General features: G+C 37.8%; 1 long non-coding RNA gene across 1 annotated transcript; it reads left to right on the top strand.

Annotated features, from left to right (window-relative positions):
- Positions 1-777: 777 nt before the first annotated feature.
- On the top strand, positions 778-20512 carry LOC120524204. Its single transcript, XR_005632765.1, has 3 exons — positions 778-846; positions 16756-16863; positions 19916-20512. It is a non-coding gene; the product is annotated as an uncharacterized LOC120524204 (long non-coding RNA).
- The last annotated feature ends 4612 nt before the right edge of the window (positions 20513-25124 follow it).

Raw genomic sequence — 25124 nt, 5'->3', positions numbered from 1 at the left:
GGACAGACAAATGAACAGCCATGGTAGCGTATTATATACAGCATAAAGATCATTTGGTTCAGTTTTGGACTGAAGTGATATATATATAGAACAGAAGAAGAAATGTTTATACATTTTGAAATAAACTGTGGACACTAATTTGAATTTGAAGAAGGAAATCTGTGCCACCTAAACACATACAGCAGAATGGGCCAGGTCGCCCCCATCCACCCTATTAACTGCACCCACACTCAAGAACTATTCCTAGTGCCCAGCTTTGTCAAAGGATATCATGCATTATATGAGAGCATGTAATTGTTACACATCTAATGGATTCAATAGTCAATAAGTCATTTGTATACCCACCAATTCCAAAAGGACCATGGTCACAGCTCTTAATATCCATCCATCCATCCATCCATTTTCTAACACGCTGAATCCGAATACAGGGTCACGGGGGTCTGCCGGAGCCAATCCCAGCCAACACAGGGCACAAGGCAGGAACCAATCCTGGGCAGGGTGCCAACCCACCGCAGCAGCTCTTAATAGACTTTGTGAAAGACTAGCCATTCTCTAATTGCAAAATCACCACTATTGGTAATCTGTTTTCAAATGTTGCCTGTTATATACAGTGATAGTAAGCTTGTTTCTCCTCCGAGGCCATTGCACAAGTTTGCTGCAGCATGGAGCTGGCATCTTGGCAAGAGGGAAGCTTTCTTCATGGTCAGAGAATGAAGTGACAGATTTAGAAGGAGCAGATGCTATTCATTACTCATGTTAAAGGAGGATCAGGGGATTAAACTTCATCAGCAACACAAACATAGTAAGAAGCAGAGGCCAGGAGCCAGGAGAGAGATCAAATAAAAGGTAAATAGATTTTTTTACAAAAGAGAAAGTAGGCTGTAAGAGTTACTGAAACACAGACCTGACAAAACAGGTAAAGAACAGATAGCAAAAGAGACTCAAAGGTACCAATTTCACAATTCCAAAGTATTAAAAGGCAAAGGCTTCCTTAAAGGTTGACGGTTTTATGAACAAACACTGATATCATGAATGATTCATGCCTCAGTACACAAGATCCTATATCATGTTACTGCTTGGTGATTATTTAAAAAGACAAAGCAAGGGTAGAAAGTACAGGGAAGATGTGTTTTTATGCAAGTCAAAGTGGATTCTAGAGCTGAAACATTATTCACAGGAAAGAGTGGAAAATGGTTGTTATTTTTGTTGAATATTGCATGATCACATACACCACTTTGACAAAATGTTTAATAAAAATGTTTCTTTGTTGAAGTAAATAAAAAATTTAAAGTGCTCCAAGTTTCAAAACAGTTAATCCAATCCCCAAATGCACCCAAATGTTACAGCTTTCCTGCATTTTCTAATTTGTTTAAAAATAGCAAAGTGCTTACTTTGTCACAGTTATTATCAGTTGAATAACAAACCAAAAAAAGCAATGTCTCTGTCATTTAAATATTGTGTACTTTTTCATTATTTTGAGGTATTAAATGTATTAATGTGAGACTTCACATTGTCACTATATATTACAAACAATGATAATCACATTGAAATATGATGTAAATTTGTAGCAGTGCAGTTGCAACACCAACACCTAAATTTCAAGTTGTGCCCTTGTCAAGTCAAGTCAAATCACGTGGGGGAGCATGCTCTGGTACAGTGCATTGCCACACCCACTACACAACGAAACAACTCGGGATCCTGGTTTGCAACCCCCCAGGCAGACACGCGGTCCAGTCCCATCCTCCGGAAATGACCCTCTATCAGCCTCAGCCAGGTGTTACATGAGCGACCCCTTGGCCTGGTCCAGCCACTTGGATCCCCAACAATGAGGATCTTTACAGATGCATTACAGAAAGCGGACTTTGTGGCTCTTACTGGGGATCATTGGACTTCCATGACCGTTAGTAATTCTAATTACATCTAATTACAAAATGTTCAATGATCACACTGTTTTAGCCTAGTGTACAAAATAATTTTGGCTAATGTTACTCAGAGTTTAAAGATTAAGTTGGTCAAATTACATTTTATGTTTCTGACATTTTTTTAAGAAGAAAAACTGCAATTTATGTTGAAATTTTGGTTATTATTATTTAAAGACAATACCATTCTGAAAATGTAGAGTACCACTTTATTTTTAAGTCTGCCCAATTTTAGCCAGAGATGATATTTTTGTTTCTGTTTTGAATTGAAATGCAGTTTAAAAACATTTTTTTTTTCAGAAATTAAAAGAGCTTGAGTTTACAATATTCATGTCCATGTCTATTATTTGATTCTGTCGCCCACTAAAACCCTTTTAAATTAAAAAATAAAATTGCGATTTGGGGCAAATTTTCATGTGTGATTACATACGATTAATCAAGATTAATTATTACACAGCCTCTAATTAATTAGATTAATTTTTTTAATCGAGTCCCACCCTTAATATATATATGTAGATATATATATGTAGATTTGTATATATATATATATATATGTGTGTATATACAGTATATATGTAGACATGTATATGTATATATATCTGTATATATGTATATATATATGTATATATTTGTATATGTGTATATATATGTATATATGTATGTATATGTATATACTGTATGTATTACATTTCACTTGATCTTTAAAATAAAATCTTAAATCAAAGCCTATGTAAAAGACTTGTTTAAGGAAGAAATAAATCATTAAGGAAAGGCTATTGTTTTCTTTTTTCAGTTACTTCAGTTAGTTTGAGTTCCCTTTTGTATTTCAATTTAAACTGGTACGGTTGCTCTAACATCTTGTAGCCACTCTTAAGCATTTTTCTACAAAACATGCATTAATATGTCTCTGCAACTCACACTATTCCTTAAAAATAAACATTCTGGTCCTCTTTTTTATGATAGTGGTTACTACGAAGCTGCACATTGGCATGAATGGCCTCACCCACTTTGTCATGAAATTATATCCACTGCATGACATTATGATGTTGCAGCCATCTTGGATATCAGGGAACAATCAGCCAAATAAAATAACATTAATAAATTACAGAAATTGCACATAATAGTAAAAAACATGTACAGTATAACTGTTTGAATTTGTTTTTTATATAAATTGTATTTTGTTTAAAAAGGTAAACATAATAAGAAAGTACTTAAGTGAATGCTGCATAACAAATATAGCAATATGTTCCAAAGACAAATCATGAAGATCATGCCATGGCTACAAAAGGCAAATTTTTAATATTGTTTTTTTAGTAAGGGTAATTTTTGAGGTTAATGGATAACATAAATCAGGTGATTAGCCCTTCACATCAATGTCTATGTTGCTAATTCTTAAATTCCATTGTTGCAAATGAATCCTTTATGTCTCTCCTGAGCTTTAATCACAGCATGGCTCATACACAGATTTAATGAATCTGAAATATCCACAACCACTTCAAAAATATTTAGATTTTAATAACATCTTAGACATCTTAAAGCCTTTCAAAATGTTGAAATTGTTATGATTAGCAGCACTCCTTTGGTTGCCATGATAGAATTACAGTTTTTACTGACACTTTTGGCTACTACTGACACACCGAACCCCTACCTCTGCACATTCTCCACAGTTTCAAAAGCATGGTATAATCTTCTATACACAGTGTGTGTTTTCAGTAAGACATGACAAACATCTAACAGCTAACTGGCAAAATCAGCAAATATGCTACTTCAGTCTATGAGGCAGGAGTAGAACAACAAAATAGAGCAGTTGCTCCTTAAACATACTGCAAGGTCTACAAAATTAATTTTCTTAATCTGTCTTATTGACTGCATCCAGAGGCAGGCTTTGGGGTGTGAGGGGGGCTTAGGGCTGACCAACCACACGCGGGGCTGGTTAGGTCAAACGGTGTTACCAGTATGTGTGGGCTGTATAAACTTGCGTGTGAACTTAATAAAAAAAATGTTAGTATACACTGGATTTTCTCATTACAGTATTCAGCTAAATTTCTGCAAGATGACATGCAGACTTTATCAAAATATAACAATATAATCTATTAAAAAAGTGCAATTCGGAATTCATGACAATAGCACGACTGTGCGAAATGCGATGCGGTGTTATGCAGAAATTAGCAGGGCCTCTACTAGAAAAGTACCCAAATTGCAAATATACTCTGAGTCTCGATACGCAGGATGTCATAGTCATAACTCACGTTGATCTCATGACAGCCGGTTATCATTAGCGATACATGTTTTTGTGCACTAATATTCAGACTATGGAATGTTTTCAATGATGTACATGCACGGAATTTGACGTTGAAGAGGGATTTTAACAGGGTTCCTCTTAGAAGCATCTCAGATATTTACTGTATATACTGGAGAATATAAATTGACAAATCCACTCAAATGGAACACGCGGACCTCAAAAGTGGGGCCCCCTTAGACGTGGGGCCTGGGGCGGTTGCACCACTTGCCACCCCCAAATGCCGCTCTTGACTGCTTCTTTTCCATTTCCAGGCACCTATAACTTGAACAATTGTCCACTGACTGCTTTTTCTGTTTTTTCTTCAGCTGCCTCTCTTGGGTATTGGTTATTCAAAAGTCTTCTGTGCCCAATTAAATTTAAATACTTGTCTGTGAGTGTAGGTCAAGGAACAGCAGGGGTGCCGGTGAAGGACAGCTGTACCATGTTACCCCATGGGTGAAGGTTGTGGACAAGCATGCAGTCCCTAAATGGATATTAGGCTACATGTGCATGTCTTTGGGAGGAGGTACCAATATGCTGGCATGAGCTAAAGCGTTAAGTTGGGTCCTGGATAGGAGAAAGCCATGCAATAGCCCAGAGAGGGTTTTCAGGATAGAATTTCCTGAACGGGGTTCAGGAAAGGTGACTGCATCCCATATCCAATTTTTCATGTTAGTTTACACATGTTTATGGATTTGTTTGTTTCAGATTATAGGAGGTGTAATTAGGTGATTGAATGCAGCATTGTGTGTTTCACAGCATGCAAGCCTATAAATGAAGATAAGAGTGGAATCCACTGGGACAGGCTACAGCAATCCAACAATTATATATATATATATATATATATATATATATATAATGATGCTGTGGAGGCTAGAGAGGTGTGTCATCGTTCATCTGTGCTGTCAAGATGAGTTGAATGCTGATCCTGTGTGATAAGCCGTTCATCATAGCTTCAAAGCATATATAAGTTGGTCGTCGTTGTCAACTGTTTTTTGCATAGTGCATGGGCATGGATGACGTAATTTGCCCTATGTAGCTTTCATAACAAGAGAAAAAGGGGAAGATAAGTAATTGATTTGGTCTATTATGATAATCATTTTCATTAAGTACACCTTATGTTAGATTTTGTCTGTGCACCATAACTGTTTTACATGGACAAACCTGTATTCATGGCACAAGAGTGTGACTTGGCACACATAGGATAAATATTTCTGTACTTTTTCTATAACATTGGTCTGTGTCTCTCAATCCTCTCACTCTGAGCACTAAAGTGTGACTCCACATGCCTAGAGTCAAAGCTACGTATAAGGTGCTATTGAATGGGGGAATCACATAAGCAAATATACAGCTACTATCTATGGAACGCAGGATGAAACTGGAAAAAATGGGGAAATCCCACTTCCAGCCAGGAAGATTTAGCAAATGACTAGATTGGAAATCAAGCCCAGGGTATAAGAGCTGTTTGGAAGCAACTCTCACCACAGCACTGCCTTGCCAAGCATATAAGACACAGTGAAAGGCAATGAAAACAAAAAACTCATAAAAAAAAATCTGCATAAATATCAGTCCACTTAGAAATTAAGAGAAATTCAAAAATACATCTATTTATCTTATATATAAACGCCTACACATGGAAGTGTGTGTGTGTATGTCTGTCCGGCCCGGCAGTGAGAGGTAGAGTCGGGGTAAGGGTTCCACCTCCAAGGATACACAAGCAAGGCCAGCATGTCGGCAAAACGAAACCTCTGAAGAAAGACAAAGTCACTTAGCCGCTAATGCACAAGAGGTGCCAGCACGTTGGCAAAACAAATCCTCCTTGGAGGGAGATGCCCAGAGTATTTCCTTTCAATTACCTGACATCTGTACATTTCAATTTTCTTTCTGACAATTTCAATAGTTTCTAGGACCCTGTGCTTTTTACAGCACGGGCTTACACAGCTAGTTAATCAATATTAACTTTATGCAACACCATTATAAGCCAAGTCAAAAGAACATGGTATTACAATTCAAAACAAGAAGATAAAGTACAAAAATCATATAATTCAAGTATGTGATACCTTACAGGAAATTATTAACCAATGTCTATAATACATACATTAATTCTTATCATAATGAAAGTTATTTTTCTTTACTTCAGAATAAAGGTCTCTGTGACGATGTGGGTTCTGGCTCCACACTCCCTTTGCTATTGGAAGCACTCGAACCCAACACCGTCGATAATGTAACCGAGTGAGCTAGTCAATGGAGGCAAATGATTCCAGCAAGGGGAAGGTATACAAAAGTGCAAAAGTGCTTTTATTAAAACAGTCAACAAAAACAAAAACAGTGTTCCAATAAATAGTGCAGTTCTTCATAGTTCATTAAATAAATAACCCATAAAAAGAACACGTGGAGGTTAAAACCATTGGAAAAAACAATCCTTTAAAAACGAGAGGTTAAAATCTTCTTGTGGAAGCAGTCTTTAAAAACAACAACAAACAAATCCGGTGTTCTTTTGTTAGCGTCTCACCTGCTAATCCCGTTTGGGCATCGCAGCAGGCAAGACGCTCTCTGCAGCTGCCTTCCTGAAACACACGCACGAGACTGGAGACCTCCCGATCCCTGGCTTCGGTATGGCACTCATCCCAGTCCCGGAGAACTTGGTTTCCCACAACGGCCAGGTCGCTCACGTTGGGGATTCCACCACCAAGCCTCCCGACTTCCGCTGCCTTTCAATGGCCTCTCCGCGGCCAGTCGCCTTCCCTGGTCACTCCCGCTACCTGATCGCTCAGCGGAGCGACATCAACACCAACACGTGGGTGTCGGCCTAACACCCAGCTTCCATGCAGCTGTCCACGGCCGATCGCGGCCACCACACTCACGCACCGTCTGCTTCCTCTCCTGCTCCCGGTAACCTCTGTCCTCTCTTTCCTTTCTCTCCGATCGTTTTTTTTCACCCCCCTTTAAAACCGACTCGCGCTTCTTTTTAAAATGTGAGGGGCCATTACAGCTGTAGCATTAGCCACGGGACAATCATGAATGTGGGCAGTTCCTCACCTGTGCACTAGGTGAGAAACGCCCACACCCTACGGATCGCCCCGCGGCTCACTATGGCCCAACGTCCCCTCACTAAGCCGCGATCATTTATTTAAAACGAATGGCCTTTGCACAATGAGCTGTGGACCCGCTACACCACAGTCTCCAGTAATGATATTAAATGAGCGTTAGATGAAGTTTTACTTTTAGAATATAAAAGGACTCAAATGGTGTTTTTTGATTAATCTATACTAATAAAAGGCAAAGCCCTCACTCACTCATTCACTCACTCACTCACTCACTCACTCACTCACTCACTGACTCACTGACTCACTCACTGACTCATCACTAATTCTCCAACCTCCCGTGTGGGTGGAAGGCTGAAATTTGGCAGGTTCATTCCTTACAGCTTCCTTACAAAAGTTGGGCAGGTTTTATATCGAAATTCTACGCGTAATGGTTGTAACTGGAAGCAGTTTTTCTCCATTTACTGTAATGGAGATGAGCTTCAACGCCGTGGGGGCGGAGTTTCGTGTGACATCATCACGCCTCCCACGTAATCACGCAGCACATAGAAAATCAGGAAGACCTCAAAAAAGCGCTGAAGAAAACATATAATTGAAAAGGCAGCGAAACAATAAGAAGCGAGCGAGTGACATATACAACCATATTGATGAGTTCTGCTACTTCGGAAACAAAGCACGATGTAAACCTACACTTTAAATTAAGTTCATAGACAGGCTGCGCTGGCGTTTGTAATTTAGTGCCTGCCCATATAAGGCCATCCGTCAGCGGCAATCCAATAGCAAACTCCACTAAATATTCACGGGTTAAGGACTGTGCTTATGCAGAGGAAGATGAGATGGTCAGCGTGGTGTTTGGCACAAACTCAGCGAAACTGCGAGAGAAAGTTTTAAGTGCCAGGACTAAGGTAACATTAAATAAAGCTATGGACATAGCACGAGATGGCACCAGCACAGCTGGGAACCTTCGATGCAAGTACACCGAGTGGCTCACGTGAACTGGCGCAGTGCACAGATAAAAAGCAACAGTTCCAAAGAGCTGAACAAAACCGAATTACACAATTGAAAAGGCAGCAAAAATATGAAGCGTCTGATAAGCATATTCATAAATGCAGCTACTGTGGAAACAAAGCACACGGTGGAAAAAGTCAATGTCCCGCTAAAGGAAGACAGTGTAAAAACCCGTGCATGCAGTGTGTCAGGTCTCAGATAAAGAAGAAGACGAGCTGTTTATTGATGCAGTAAGAAACGAATCGATGAATGAAACCTGTCATCTTTACAACGATTGACAAACACGGAATGTAACTTGAACACAATACATCCTACAAATACGAACCTGATTGAAAGAAATAATGATAATCAAATCCTTGATGACAGCAACACTCAGTAACACTCACAAAACAAATACTGTATATTGACAGTCATGTTACGTTATTTTTAAAATGTTCCCTTTTCTTTTCTACCTTTTTAACACACTACTTCTCGCTGCGATACACGCGGGTATATATATATATGTATATATATATATCCCGCTCTACATACTCGAATAATGGATACTTTATTCGCCATCAATGATTGTTTTGGTAAAGCCATACTCAGTGTATTCATTAGATGAACTGTAAAAAGTAAGAGCGAGGGAGGATGACTCATTGAGGCATGCAGGCTGTAGTCTTGCGCCAACTCTATCTGAATTGCGCGATCACATTTGAAAAATATATCTTTTCAAGTTCTATTTAGTCCATATGTGTCAAACTCAAGGGCGGGCCACATCCGCCCGGCGTAATTATATCCGCCCGAGATCATTTTATATACTGTATTATTGTTATTAAAGTCCGGGTATATGAAGCGCTGGTAACACAATAAACTACAGATCCCATAATGCAGCGCTTCAGCTGCCTTGCCTAACACTTACCACGTTAATCAAGTCTACCTTATGATGCTGCAAGTTATTGCGGCTACAGTTATTGCGCACTGAGTTTGCACGGCGCTTTGGTGACTTTGAAGAACAAAAAAAGTCCTTCTACATGCGGCTCGAACCTTGTGCATGTTTGGTAGCACATATCTGTGTGAGAAGCTCTTCTCAGTGATAAAGACTAACAAAACAGCACACAGGAGTCGCCTCACTGATGAGCACCTGCAATCCATCCTGAGAATCTCCACAACACAGAACCTCACACCAAACAGAAACGAACTTGTGGCCAAAAAAAGATGCCAGGCGTCCAGCTCTAAAATGACATATGAGCAAAGACAACTGAATGATTTGATTTGTTATTGCACGTAAGAGCGGAGTCAACGTTTAACAAACAGCGTATTGCACTGATACGAAATAGCTGTGTGTGTATATATGTAGATATGTATGTATATGTATATATGTGTGTATATATGTGTGTGTATGTATGTATGTGTGTGTATATATGTGTGTGTATATATGTAGATATATATATGTATGTATATATGTGTATATGTATAGATATGTATATATATATATGTTTATGTGTGTGTGTGTAAATATATATATATATATATATATATATATATATATATATATATATATATGACAACAACACTCAACACTCACAACAGTGACAAAACAATTACATTGACAACCAGGTTACGTTATTTTCAAAATGTTTCCTTTTCTTTTCATTGCTTCTTTAACACACTACTTCTCCGCTAAGCTGGTATTTTATTATACTATATAAAGAAAAAGGCAACTTTCCTTTCTTTACACCTTTTTTCCTTTTATCCCAAACCAAAGCCTTTCTCTCTTAACACTGCAGAGGACACAAAACTAATTTTCTTTAAATGCCGGTAAGGCACATTACCAGAGGCACAAATTTGAATGTTCACATAGAAAATGTAATTTCAATGTACCTGTACTTCTTAAAACGTTAATGTTTTACTGTTTAATAACTTATAGACTATAATTTATTATTTTTCCCTTGCACTCAGTGACCAAACCTATACACACACATATAGACACATACAAACATATACACAAGTATATGTATGTGTATATATATATACACACACACACACACACACACACACATACATACATACATACATACATACATAGATACATACATACACACATGTATATAATTTGTGTGTGTGTATGTATGTATGTATGTATGTGTGTGTGTGTGTATATATATGACAGCAGCAATCCAAGCTGTGAGAAAACAGTAAAAAGGACGCGTGTCAGACGTCGTGGTACATTTTCTGATGCAGCTAGACGAAAACAACTTCGTGACGCTGCCGCCAAATACACAAAACAATTACTTTGACAATCATGTTACATTATTTTTAAAATGTTTCCTTTTCTTTCTCTTTCTTTCTTTAACACACTACTTCTCCGCTGCCAAGCGCGGGTATATATATATATAGATAGAGAAATATATATATAGATAGATATGAGAACAACACTCATATCAATGACAAAACAATTACATTAACAATCATGTTACGTTAGTTTTAAAATTTTTCCTTTTCTTTTTCGTACCTTCTTTAACACACTACTTCTCCGCTGCGAAGCGCGGGTATTCTGCTATATATATATAGATAGATAGAGATATATATAGATAGATAGAGATATATATATAGATAGATAGATAGATAGATAGAGATATATATAGATAGATAGATAGATAGAGGTATATATATATATAGATAGATATGAGAACAACATAGATAGATAGATAGATAGATATGAGAACAACACTCATATCAATGACAAAACAATTACATTAACAATCATGTTACTTTATTTTAAAAATTTTTCCTTTTCTTTTTCGTACCTTCTTTAAAACACTACTTCTCCGCTGCGAAGCGCGGGTATTCTGCTAGTAGTTGTATAAATGTAAGTACACAGCAGGATTAATTTGTGGTGGATATGCACTACTATAGCAGACTTCTTCTTCTCCTTCTTTCAGCTGCTCCCGTTAGGGGTCGCCACAGCGGATCATCTTCTTCCATATCTTTCTGTCCTCTGCATCTTTCTCTGTTACACCCATCACCTTCTCTCACCACATCCATAAACCTTCTCTTAGGCCTTCCTCGGTTCCCCTTACCTGACAGTTCTATCCTTAGCATCCTTCTCCCAATATACCCAGCATCTCTCCTCTGCACATGTCCAAACCAACACAATCTCACCTCTCTGACTTTGTCTCCAAACCATCCAAACTTGAGCTGACCCTCTAAGGCACTCATTTCTAATCCTGTCCATCCTTGTCACACCCAGTGCAAATCTTAGCAGACTATGATGTATTATAAAGTGAGCATTATTTAAAACAAATTATTAAATGATAAAAGCAAATATAATATTAGTTATATTAGAGTTAATTCTGTAAATTATATTATTGTTTAAAAATAAAATACGTGAAGTATCTCTTCAGCCAATTAGTGCTATGAGAATATTTAAACAGGAATGTAAAAAACATGTGTCTGCAGATAATTTTAGAACAAAGAACAATCTAGCCATAACCCTAGATATGTCTTCAATAAATATGTCTCAAAATTGAATATTATTTTTGGAATGCACAATTCATATCCTAAACACTCTTGGCAAACTCAGCATGATGTTTAATAAAAGATGTGAATACAGACTTTTACAGAGTCAAGCAGCAACAGAATTACTTTACATCGCCAACCAAATCAGTGTTTATTCAGAAGTGAGTCACTGCCGGCACAGGGTGATAGAAAATGGGCTGTCAAAAACTCATCGCTAGTTTCAAATGAAAATATTTCAGACATGTAATAATTACTCTGAATGTGAAGATAACACTGTAGAAGTAAATGCTAAAAGTATGTGCACAAGTCTATAGAATCGCCTAACATACATAGACTGTTAGGCAGTTCTGAGGGCAAGAAGTATCACTAAGCTGTAAGCTCATGTGCAGCCATGAACACACTAAACTGAACACTCGCTCGCCTTGAGAAACAGAACTTCCAGAACTTCATTAGCACAGGGCCTAAAAAAAATTCCACTCCTCAAAACTTTTCACATTTTATTGTTAGAGAACACTGAATCACAGTATATTTAATTGGTGTTTTTGACACTGAACAACAAAAAAATATCAAAGTGAAAACAGATCTCTAATAATTGTTGGTTTTATCATTTGAAACCTAACCCCTATCACTTCTATTTTAAAATGCAAGAACAGACTAGATTTTTTTTTTTTAATTTATAAAAATGTTTCACTGCAGAACACATTTTTTAATGTGATTCTAAAGAAATAACTTCCCAACTTGAAAAGAAAATAACAAATGTATGTTTTAGTCAGGACCCCCATTGTAAGTAATCTACCTCATCTGAATGGTAAATTTGCAAGTTTTAGTTCCAATCTTGTACATTTATACTATTCATGTGTACTTTCTCTGCGGTGGGCTGGCGCCCTGTCCAGGGTTTGTTTCCTGCCTTGCGCCCTGAGTTGGCTGGGATTGGCTCTAGCAGACCCCCGTGACCCTGTAGTTAGGATATAGCAGGTTGGATAATGGATGGATGGATGTGTACTTTCTCTTGGTTTCCTTTTACAACCTGTAAAACAGCTTACCAGGCTATACTTTAAAAATGTTTTCAATGAAAACATTATCGTAATTATGATCCTGCTTTGGAATAATTTGTTTCTGAAAATGAATTAATGACTAAATCAATAAATAATAATGTCCTGTGATGAATTTGTAGCCTCTCCAGGGTGTTCTTCTTTCATTGCCAATTGCTAATGGATGGCTATTGTTGTTTGTAATTTAGTTTTAATGTGTTTGAATAAATCTGTATGCTTATATACTATAGTTTGTATTTAGTGAATGATATAATCTACTACAGAATTTTGCCTTGTAGTTTGTACTATTGTATTATATTTCTGAAGTGGCAGTGTTGTGGCAGAAACACACTGCTCAAAGAAGGCACACAGAGTCTCAGGAAGGCAGCAAAATCAGTCTTTATTGCGTGATGCGTACACGGACTCAAATCAAGTGAGATGAGCAATTAGCAAATTCAGCAAGCTTACATTTATTTCAATTCTTATCACTTATGCAAAATCCTCTCCTCCTTCTAGTTCTTCCCATCATTACCTAATGTCCAAACCCACCAGTGCCTAATGTCCATCACTTGACTGAAACTGCCATCTTTACTTCATACCTTGTCCAGGTGTCCAAAACGTATTCATCAATCAAGTACACAACTTAAGTCGAAACCAGGAAGACCCACATATGAGACACTGTGCTGTTCAAATGAAAGTTACTTGACATCCAAGCATCTCTCAAGGTTGAAGTTTTGAGCAGCTGTATTTTTAAAACAATGGTCTGCTGAACCTACTTTAAGTACACAGTGTCCTTGACTAAAGGTTTTGAGCTTAGCAACAATATTGGTGGTTTGCAACTGAAAAGAGAAAAATAATCAAACATGCAGACGAGAGTTTTTTATGGTTTAACACTTACTGTTCTAACGTGCATTACAATATAATACTTATTTTCATATATAATATGATTCTCCTGGAGTATATGCAAATCGTCAATTTTAAGAATATTCTTTTCTACAGCAGTGATAAACCGGCTATCTAATTCTGTAAAGAGGATTACTTGTGTTCTGTTTTGTGTATTGTAAGTACCCAGTTTTTTGATACCCATTGCACACCCAACATACCTGGAAGGGGTCTCCCGCAGAACTGCCTTTCCTAAGATTTCCTTTTTTTTTCGTACAAAGGTTTTTTTTTTTTCGGGGGTTCTTGTGTTCTTAGGGACTCAAGGCCGGGGGGCTATCAAAAACAGGGCCTGTTAAAGCCCATTGAACTGTGATTTTGGGCTTTATAAGAAATAAGCTGTTTCTGTTGCTGCTGCTAGGGATGCTCTCTAGACCTCTTTCTCCTAAACTGGTTTAAGTTGGATTGAGAATGAATAAAATGATAACTAATGGTGAGTGGCACAATGGCACAGTGGTCAGTCTTGCTGTCTCACAGCTCCTGGGTTCACATTTTCCTTTTTTTTTTCCACATCCCAAAATAACTCTGTTGGCCAGACCTACGTGTGTTATGTTAGCGTACCCTGGATTGGAATGGCATTCTGTCCAGGGTTTCTTTCTGCCATTCATACAGATCTGCTGGATTGGCTGTGGCTTCCTGAAGGACCAGCTGAATTAAAAGGAAAATAAAATGGAATGATGGATGATGGTGAGAACTGTTATTGTTAAAATGATATAACCTGAGAAGTTTAAGAGAAAATATTCAGAGACATTTCTCCATGCATATGTAAGAAACCTATATTTTATAATGTGCTAATTTGAACAACACAATGGTGTTATTTGTATTTGCTAAATCCATGCAGCCTACTATTTACATCCACAATATGCTTTCCTGAGTTATAATTATGACTGACTATATGCTCAACAACACTTTTTTTTCCCCTGCAGAGATAATAACAATGTTCCGGGGGAAAAAAAAAATTGCTAAAAGGGATTTATTTAAAGTATACAAAATCTTTAATGGTGTAGAAAATGTTAATCTCCCAAGTTTTTACTTTGAACTCAAGTATTAAGGATAGTACCAGGGGGCATAGGAGGAAGTTATTGAAAAATAAATTCAGAACAGAACTTAGGAAGCACTCTTTTACTTAGGGAGAGAAAAAAAGGCATGGAATATTCACTTGGGTAAGGTCACAAAGGCTAAACCACTGGGGGTCATTCAAGAAACAGTTAAATAGGCTCCCCAGGGATGTGGACGATGAACATTGTTGGGTCAGACTTGGATCAAAAACATTTTCTTCATTCTCAGTGTGCCTTTTGTTCTTGTTTGTTATTGTAATTGTTTGTGATATGTTTATTCAGTACACTGTGGTTTTTGGCGTCTGCACATCTGATATGAGTTCAAATTCTTAAATGTCAGTTCCTGTTTTCGCCCACTAAATTGCTGTCATCTTTTTTCCCCCAACTGGTGTTCCAGAGGGATCTAAGGGTTAGAAGTCATATAGCTCCTGAATTGTAAACTGAGACGAACCAGCCTACAACTACTGTGAACAGAAATAATAGTAATATTGGCAATTTGCTTTATTAATTCCTTGCTTAAAGAGAACTTCTATAAAATATCTGCGTAATATACAATAATGCACCTTGATCCACATACTGTATATGATTATGCTTTTAAAAGTCTAAATTCTGACTAATAGGTGGAATAGTAAAAAGTCTTGGTTTTCATTCAAACCATCCCTTTAATGCTTTTAATAGGAACACATTGGACTCTCAGTGCTATCACAAGCCACATACCATAAAGTTTCTCACACCTGCTTAAAATATAAGTGAAGTTTTAAACTGCCTTTAGACCTATGAAGCTAGTGTAGATGACAGTAATATTACAAGAGTATGTCAAAAAGTATCTGCGATGATATTTTACCTTTTTTATAGTGTTAGGTGCCGCAGTAGGTACACATGTGAGCATGAGGTTTGTTTTATCTAAGTAGGTGTAGCGGAGTCCAAACTGGTCTGGAGCACAATCCCATGGTCAAATTTAAACACAGTTTGTTAGCAATGATTTTACTCAGTGATGTGTGTGTTGGCTACATTAGATTCACAGATGAAGAACGATAAGATTGCCCTTCCTGCTCAATAATGCCAACAATATTGAATGTGCCAGTGATGAGGCCCCTTTAAACAGGCAGTTGACCATTGAAGTGTAACATAAATAACATAGACGATGATGATAGAAAATAATTCTCAAGTAAACTCTGTTTTGTCATTACATTTATTTTCAGAAATATATAGTGGATTAGTGACCTCCTCATCTAGAAAATCAATCAAGTCTTCAATAAAAAAAGAGAAAATAAAGACTAAAGAATTAATAAAGTTTATGGTGCACACTTATAGCCAGTGACACTGTCCAGCATTGGTTCCTACCTGTCATCTGATGCTGCAAGGATTACGCTCTGCCATGTTCTTGCCTTTTATAAGGAACAGCCAGGACATGCTTTAAAATATTTTGTACTATTTATTTAACAAACCAAATTTAGAGTCATACATCATGCACACACTATATGACATTTAAATAATGAGCAGCCCTTGTCAGAAAAAATTTTAACTCAGGAAACTTCATTGTTAAAAGTAACTCAGCCATATATGTTTTTAGTTTTTGCCTTCAAATAAGATCTCATTTATTTGTACATTTTCTCACATTTGTATCCATTGTTTTACCAGGCCTTTTAATTACTGCCTGTGCTTCCTTTTAATTCAGGTGGTATAATCCCAGATTCTGCCTCACTGAAGTGTTCACTCAACCATAGCTCATTTGTTCCTTTTCAGGAACACGCACACATTAGCTGTCTCCTGTACCTCCTATATGTAATCCTTTTAGGTGTTTGAAACAGTTAAGATCTTTGTGAAATATTCTTTAAAAACCAAGCTTCAATACTCTACTGTTTGCCATTGTTAAAATGTAGTCTATCTTTAAGCTTTTGCACCTTTATCATAATAATTCAAGAACTTTTCTTTGTGTTTTTTCTCTATTATATTTTTGTTCTGCTCCTTCAGACATTCTGCAAGTTGCAGTACTGTGTGTTTCAGCATCCAATTAGGCCCAAGTTCAGCTGGAGATGAGCCATTTGATAAAGGTGTTGACCTACAGTTTAACAGGGCAAGGTAAGAATCTGTTCATGAATCAGCTGCTTTCTTCATCTGTGGTTTTATTATTTTCACCCTGTTCTCTATTAGCCCCTTTGGCTGTAGATAATTTGGACTGAATGTCACATGCCTGAGCTCATACTCTTAAGTTTTCAAAAATTCCTTGAACTCTGCACAGATAAACTGTAGACCATTATCTGTCATTACCACATCAGGGGATGCTATGATGTGTAGAAATTGCATTGATATGGGTTATGACTTTCAGGGCTTTGGTTGGTTTCATTAATACCATCTTTGGGGAATAAGAATAATAGGCGTTACACATTATTTTTCCTCCTAAAGTGGACAAGTGTATGTCTACTTTGCTCCAAGGTTTAAGCACTTCAGCATTTTCTATTCACACAGGTTTTTTACTTTCTTTTGTTCTGTATTTCTAACAAGTTTCATATGATCAAACTGTGTTTTCTAAGAATGTATCCATGTTTAGCTAGTAAAGCACAGCTTTTGCACCTCTCTTGAACTTTTCCTTCCCTGAGTCATTTGTAAATATGATTCTGGATCCTAGAAACAAAACCCAGTACAGAGAACTCATCTAAGCCTGCAATGGTGCACAAGGTGCAATGCAAAGCGTTGGATGCAGTGGTGTAAAGCACACTGCCACTGGACTCTAGAGCAGTGGAGACATGTCCGCTGTAGTGACAAATCATGCTTCACTGTCTGGCAATCCAATGGACGAGTCTAGGTTTGGCTGCTGGTAGAACGGTACTTGCCTGACTGCATTGTGCCAACTGTAAAGTTTAGTGGAGGGGGGATTATGGTGTGGGGTGTTTTTCAAGGGTTGGGCTTGGCCCCTTAGTTCCAATGAAAGGAACTCTTAATGCTTCATCATACAAAGCCATTTTGGACAATTTTATGCTCCCAACTTTGTGGGAAGAATTTGGGAATGGTCTCTTCCTGTTCCAAAATGACTGCACATCAGTGCCCAATGCAAAATCTATGAAGAAATGGATAAGCGAGTTTGGTGTGGAGGAACTTGACCGGCCTGCACAGAGACCTGACCTCATCCCGACAGAACACCTTTGGGATGAATTAGTCTGGAGACTGCAGGCCAGGCCTACTTATCCAACATCAGTGTCTGACCTCATAAATGCTCTCCTGGAAGAATGGTCCAAAATTCCCATAAACACATTCCTATACCTTGTGGAAAGACTTCCCAGAAGAGTTGAAGCTGTTATGACTGCAAAGGATGGGCCAACTCCATATTAAAGCCTATGTATTAAGAATGGGATGTCATTAAAGTTCATGTGTGTGTGTAAAGGCAAGCATGGGCGTGGTTAAATTTCTTTCTCATGGGACATATAACACTGCTCGAGTTGTGAAGGGGCTGAACACACTAAGATGATGCAGTCAGAACAGCTGCTGCCTTGCTGCCAGCTCTGCTTGTTGCACTGCACGTCTATCATTTAAAAGCCTGTACAACAGTTGTTCTTTTGCCACTTCGCATCTGTGCTGCTAGTGTTGTGAGGGGGTTAGGCTCAACGCATGCTAAGGAGATGCGGTCGGATCATCAGCTGGCTTGCTGCTGCTGCTGGCGAGCTGTGTGTTTTGTTTGTCGCTTGTTGTTGTTTTAAGAGCTGGGAACACATGAAGTGTGTCTGCCAAAAGCATTCCAACAACTGCTAGGTTAGATGTCCGTGAACTTGTTTTAAATTGTTTGTAGTAGGGTATAACGTGCAAAAGTCACCGTCTCAAGTGTTTTGCTTCCTAAGGTTGTAATGTCTAGTCTCGTGTGACGTCAAAGTGTCTCTCCGAGATGATTACATCTCAATCGTTTTGCTCAACCCCGGAGGCACGCTACGCTCCAGTAACGTTGTGAAGGTGGAGAGCTGAACGCTTGCTAAGGAGATGTGGACGGATCAGCTACTGGCTTTGTGCTACTGCTGCCGAGGCGCGTGTTCTGCTTGTCATGCTGTGCGTCGATCATTTAAAAGACTATACAGCAGCTGTCCTTTTGTCTCACTGCCTTGTCTCACGTGTCTCTCACGGGACATCAAATTGTCTTCCGAGAAGATCACGTCTCGTCTCCCTCCCAAAATTTCCCAAGATTTTTTTTTATAATAGAGAGATACATACATGCACATTGGAAGCAGCTTAAGGGCTCTGATGACAGTAATAATGCACAAGCCAGGGATGACGCTGTTCAATATTGCCTTCTCTCCTCCTCCCTCTGCAGAACGGAAGACTGACCACTGACGTCACTTCTATAGTCCACCCTCCTGGACCCACCCTTTCCTGCCGAAATCATTTAAAACCACTACCACCACCTTTTTGAATCAGTTCAGTTCTGAACACTCACCTGTAAAAATGCCCTATCATTATTATTGACAACAATCTGTTTTTTTTCATTACATTTATGCCTACTGTATACCTACAGTATTAGTAATTCACTAATACTAAACATAAGTTCTATGTTTACTTCAGTTTCTGTTTGTTATTTATTCAGAAAGTACGTTTTTCTGTCTGTTGTTTGTATTTTGCACATGGGACATCACACATGTGAATATCTGGTTGTTGTGCTTTTGCAGTAGTTACTGTGGATCCAGCTGGTGTTGCTGAATAAATGTGTATGTACACTGGCATAGCAATGCACACCAGACATTTTTAAAAAGCTAACTTCTCATCTAAACTTTATTAAAATTAAACAATTTCTAGAGAAATAATATATTTCTGTACGCATTACTTGATTTACATCTGATAATTGACTTCATTTCTACCTTGTCTTTAAATCTACTTCAGTCCTAATAAGCAAACATTGTTGTAGACCGATAGGGTCAAGGCAGAACTAACAGTACATAGAATGTCCATCCATCCTCACCCATGTTTAGTCATACATGGTTAAATTTGATTCATCAGTTATGTTAACATGCATTTGTTTGGGATATGGGAGGAAACCAAAGTACATGATGTTACATATGTGCGCATGGGGGACAATTTACAGGTTCAAATAGTGTTATTTGTCAGCCAGGGTTGGCACTCTCACCTGATCCTCTGTCCTCTTGTTCCTCTACAGATCAGCCAAAGATCCTCGATGACATCACCAATGGTCCACCCACTGCTAACGCCAATTTGGCCAACCTCTGATGATGTCATTTCTGGTACCCAGAATCCATCTTACCACCACATCAATTCCTGTTTCGTCCACCCTGACTGCACCTCTTCCTTTTTTCCACCATATTTAAGACCAGTATATGACCTGTTAGTTAGTTCAGTTGTGAACTCCACTTATATTAACTATGTTTCCTTTACTTTTGCTGATTTTTCAGTATACAGGGTGACCATCCCCAAATCTTTTTCTGTCTGCTGCCTAATGTTTTATCACAGTGGAGAAAAACCTTGGTGACATGAGAAGAACATGAGCTGTGTGATATCAGCACTGACCACAATAAGATATTTACATTATATTTGTTTTATAGCATGTGATTCATATTACACTTTCAGAATATGATGACATATTTTAATATTCAATAGCAGCTTGCCAGTCAGAATTCTAATATAATACCCTGCACATTAGTCTATGGCAATCTGCCTCATTTCTTCTTAATCCACTTTCAAAATTATTTGACCAAAAACAAGTATGAGCAATTTCCTAATGAATAAAAAGCAAAGACTCCAACACATTAATTTAAAAGTATATACACTGTACTTCTTTAATGAAGTTAAAGACACTTCTTAATTTTTAATGAATAAAAAATTTTAAGTCTTTTAATATTACACTAGAAGAGGTTATTAGCATGTTAATTGATGCCAATAGTTTAGAGAATACTAAGTACTCTCGCTTAACGAGATAACATTAATGTGTGTTATTGTTGTTTTTTGGATGAAGGCATTCCCTTCTCCACTCTGAATCCATCTTTATTATCTTTATTCATAAGAGGGATTTTGTGAATCTCCTGTTCTACCACATCCCAAAAGTGTTCTATTGGATTCAGATCCATTGACTGAGAAAGCCACTGAAGAGCACTGAACTCATTGTCATGCCCATGAAACCAGTTTGAGATGACTTTTGCTTTGTGACATGGTGCGTTATCATGCTGCAAGTAGACAGATAGGTAAATTGTGGCCATGAACATGATCAATAACAATACTCAAACAGGCCCTGTCATTCAAGTGTTTACTTGGTATTTACTAGTCCAAAGTGTGCCAAGAAAACATTCCCCACACCATTGCACCACCACCACCAGGCACCTAGACCTTAAGTTGAAAACATTACCTTACTGGAGAATCATTCTAAATTATAATTCAAGAGCAAAAGCAGAAATAAAGTTGCAATATGGCTTGATTGTATATGACTTTAAGAGCTATATAATATTAAGCAAGTTTGGTCATATATTATTTTGTGTAGCATGTTGACTGTACAGAGTACACACAAACTCTCTCTGAATCCAGATTGGAACTACTAGTCCAAACACATTTCAAAAAGTCAAGTTTTTTGTAGAAATAACATGCACAAAGAAAGCATAAAGCAAAGGGTACTTCAAACTACAAAATAAGTCAAGATAACAAACAGCTTTGCCTCTCTGGCCATACAGTAATTGAATGGGTTCCCAGACTGTAAAGCCAACTTTTCCCATTTAAAAGTACCGACAGACACATCTCCCCCAGCCTCGTTTCACCTCACCAGTGAACTACTGGCTCTGACGTTTAGCTTTGACCACTTCTGGAATGTTTTTCAGTGTCCCATTATATTATTCTTACACTTTTAGTTACCATCTTCTGCTTTTTGCTTCTTGCATTGAAGCACTTGTCATTTTGTATCATCAATCCACCTAACTTGCATGTCCATGGGATCACCCAGAAGAAATCCACATAGACACACTGAGAACATGCAAACTCCATACTGGGACATTAAAAAAGGTCTCCTTACTTCAAGGCAGCAGCACTAATATTGCACCACCATGCCAGTCGAACATTAGAATGTTAGAAGAATTTTGACAAGAACAGGTGACTCAGCCCAATAAAGATCATTAATCCTATCCATTTAATTTCTTCAAAATATGAATGAGTTTCCAAGCACCCTGAAGCCCTACTTCTACTACAGTACCCAGTATCCTATTCTATTGCCTACAGCTCTCTGTGAAAAAAAGACTTTCAGCTTGTAAGTCTGCTTTTGTACTCCATGATTCTGCTGCTTTCTTTATGTCACCACATTCACCAGTGCCAATCTGATGGCACCTGATTCTGATCTGATGGTGTCTGTCTAATTACAGACTGAAAATGCAAGCTGTATCAAAGACTCAATCATGCATTTAACTTTGATCATCCTTAATTAAGGTAATAATATGACAGACCTCTAGAAGTAAAATGCTGTTGCAAATAACCAGTAAGTGATCATGCAGAAATTCTTTTTTGTCAGATCATTGAGCATTTTTCCCCCATTTGTCTAAATGAAGTTACATGTTTGAACTCAGAGGCTACTTAAGGAATGTGTTACTAAATAACTTCACCAAAGCCTGCTTGATTGCAAATAAGTGAAGCGATTCTCTCTTTTCAACAGATAATTTTTCAGGTGGGTGTGGAATATTTTCAAGTTGTTACCGCCAAATAAATACTCAAAATAAATATGTACCACATGTATAGACTTATGTATAACTGAACAGCTTTTCTGATTCTTTGTCAGCCAAAACTAAATAATGGAAACTTTAGTGATTCTATTTCCCTTAACTTTGCGGAATGTAATGTAGTATTGTTTGAAATAAAAACTACCAAATCCTGTCTATAACTACAAGCTACTTAGACTGAGAGGTCAATAATCAAGATAACGGAAAACATCAAAAGTCAGACCTGGTGTGGTTTGACTTTTGACAGAAGCAGTGCCCCACACAAGGGTGGATGGGGGTGATGATAGACCTATGATAGTACCCAAGGATAGAAAATTGGCAATTCTGGTCAATCACAGAAGTCAACAGATTGATATCACTTTCTACAAATTAGAATCGGCTACTTCACATCAAGTAAATGTTGCCAACAGGTCTGCCTACAAAGGGGATACACTTAAGTAATGAGGTTGGCATCTAGAATCAGCACAGTAAGAGGTGAGACAATCAAAAGCCAATAATGGCAGAAACGGGACAAACAGTGTAGTCACAGAAAGTCCCTGACTTGGACTATCCCCTGGATGACTCAAAGAAAGGTGACACAGCTTGGGGGAAGTGCATGTGAGGCAAAATGAGCCATGCAATAGAATATAATCATTGTTAATTACGATGGAGGAGTTATGATTTCATCAGGGAAGACAGCCCAGGTCATAGCCTGCATATGATCCTGGCCTTTGTGATGGTTCATATTGCTGTAGCTAACTTTGTACATAAAACAAAAAATACACTACAATACATCTTAGAATCATTTCAGTTTTAAAAAGACAAATATTTAGAGTGTATTTCAAGAAATATCCTGTGCTCGAGTAGCTTTTCAATTTGGTTCCTTAGTGGAGAAGATAGCTTTCAAGACAATGAAGGGAACTTCTTAACAAATGCTTAGGATCAGGTGTATCTATAAGGCTATTAAGGTAAGTCTCCAATAATAAAACCAAAACAGAAATAGTCAAACGTTTATCGAACTAAACTGAAAAAATTCAGACGTGAGCGTCAGGAGGCTTTGCGGCTTAAAACCAATTTACCCGAACTATTCTATAATATTTCAGTAATTATTTACTGATTTGATGCTGATCTTTCTGATCATAAAATAGGTAATTATGATAGCAATTGATGAGAAGAATTCATAATTATTTGCAGAATTACAGTATTTGAGGTGGCTCTTTCTCTTGCACAATTTGCTTCAAATACTAATCAGTACATCGTCATCTCAAAACGGGCTTAAGTTTCGAGTTTGGTATTTTTCCATCCAGCTGTTTTAGCTCTAGACCATCCTCAAGAAACTGTGACACACAGACACACACCCGTCATTGAGATATCAATGTTTTCGGTATCAGAGGACCCTAAAACATCAAGATCCACTGAAAACCGGAGATCAGAATTTTTGATAAATCTAAAGCTTTTGCTCTTCCATAATAGACGATAGGTTATGGGGGAGGAGGGTGGAGATGGGTAGATGAGCTGGCAAAGCAACAACACTGGCAAAAATAGAATGGAAATATAAAGTAATTGAAAAAAGAAGCTAAAAAAACTTGGTAAATAAATGTAGCTATTGGCTTAGAAATATCCCAATGTAACCATTGTTGTTACTTTAATAAATCTGCTAATGATTTTTGTACATACTAGGGGGCTTTGCCCCCTGCTTGCTTCAGTTGCCAACCCCCCCACTTGCGCTACGCACCAGCCGCCCCGCTTCTCTGCTGCTCACATATGTGGATTTCACTTTCACCAAACAACAATCTATTAATTCTTGTGGATACACCCCTACATTGGGAAGAACCACTACTTTTCTATGATGGCAACACGAATTAGACGATCTACAAGTCTCTGACTTAAAGTTTAAATCCAAACAATATATTCAATCACTTTTCGCTGTTCCGTTATTTCACCGAGTAATAATTTCCATTTCTTTGCACTAATGCGATCTTTACTATAATTTTTTTGAGACTTTCGAATTTTAGTGCTTTCATATCTTTAACCTGCTCTGCATGTGTATCACGCCAACGTTTTTGAATTCTTCACAACTTTCTACTTTGTCATCTACTCTTTGTCTTTTATTTCCAGCCCTTGGCATGGTTAAATCTCTTGGCACAATGTCTCGTCTTGCAGGACATTAAAGTATCTCTCTGAAAAAGTCATGTCTTGTCCCAGGCTAAAAGGTCTCGTCTTGTCCCAGGATTTTTTTTATTACAAGGTATTATAGTGAGATTTGTTGCTCTGTCTTTCATGCCTCCATTAACCGAACCTAGAGTAAAATTTTAAAGTCCTGCTTGGTGAATGGTGGTTGTGGTGGCAAGAGAGCGCTGTGTTGCCCTCCTCACCCACTAAGCACCTGCTACACTTTTATTAAAGTTGTTTAAATAGATTGCTTTAGTGATTTGTATTTTACAACACATAGGGCAGTTGTGGCATTACTTCGTTTTTTAAGACCCACCATAATATAATCTTTGCCTACCTGTCTGGCAGTAGTTGGAACCACTGTTAGTTCCAGTCCTCCTACAACAGTATTTACAAGATGGGACAATATTATGTAGTAGTAAACGTGTTGTAATATATTTTTCTCCATCATTCACTCATCACCTCATATTGCTCTAAGTGAAAAAAATCCCTATGTATTACAATACTGTA

This window comes from Polypterus senegalus, chromosome 2, assembly GCF_016835505.1.
Source record: "Polypterus senegalus isolate Bchr_013 chromosome 2, ASM1683550v1, whole genome shotgun sequence".
NCBI lineage: Eukaryota > Metazoa > Chordata > Cladistia > Polypteriformes > Polypteridae > Polypterus > Polypterus senegalus.
This window is presented reverse-complemented; position numbering and strand designations above follow the sequence as displayed.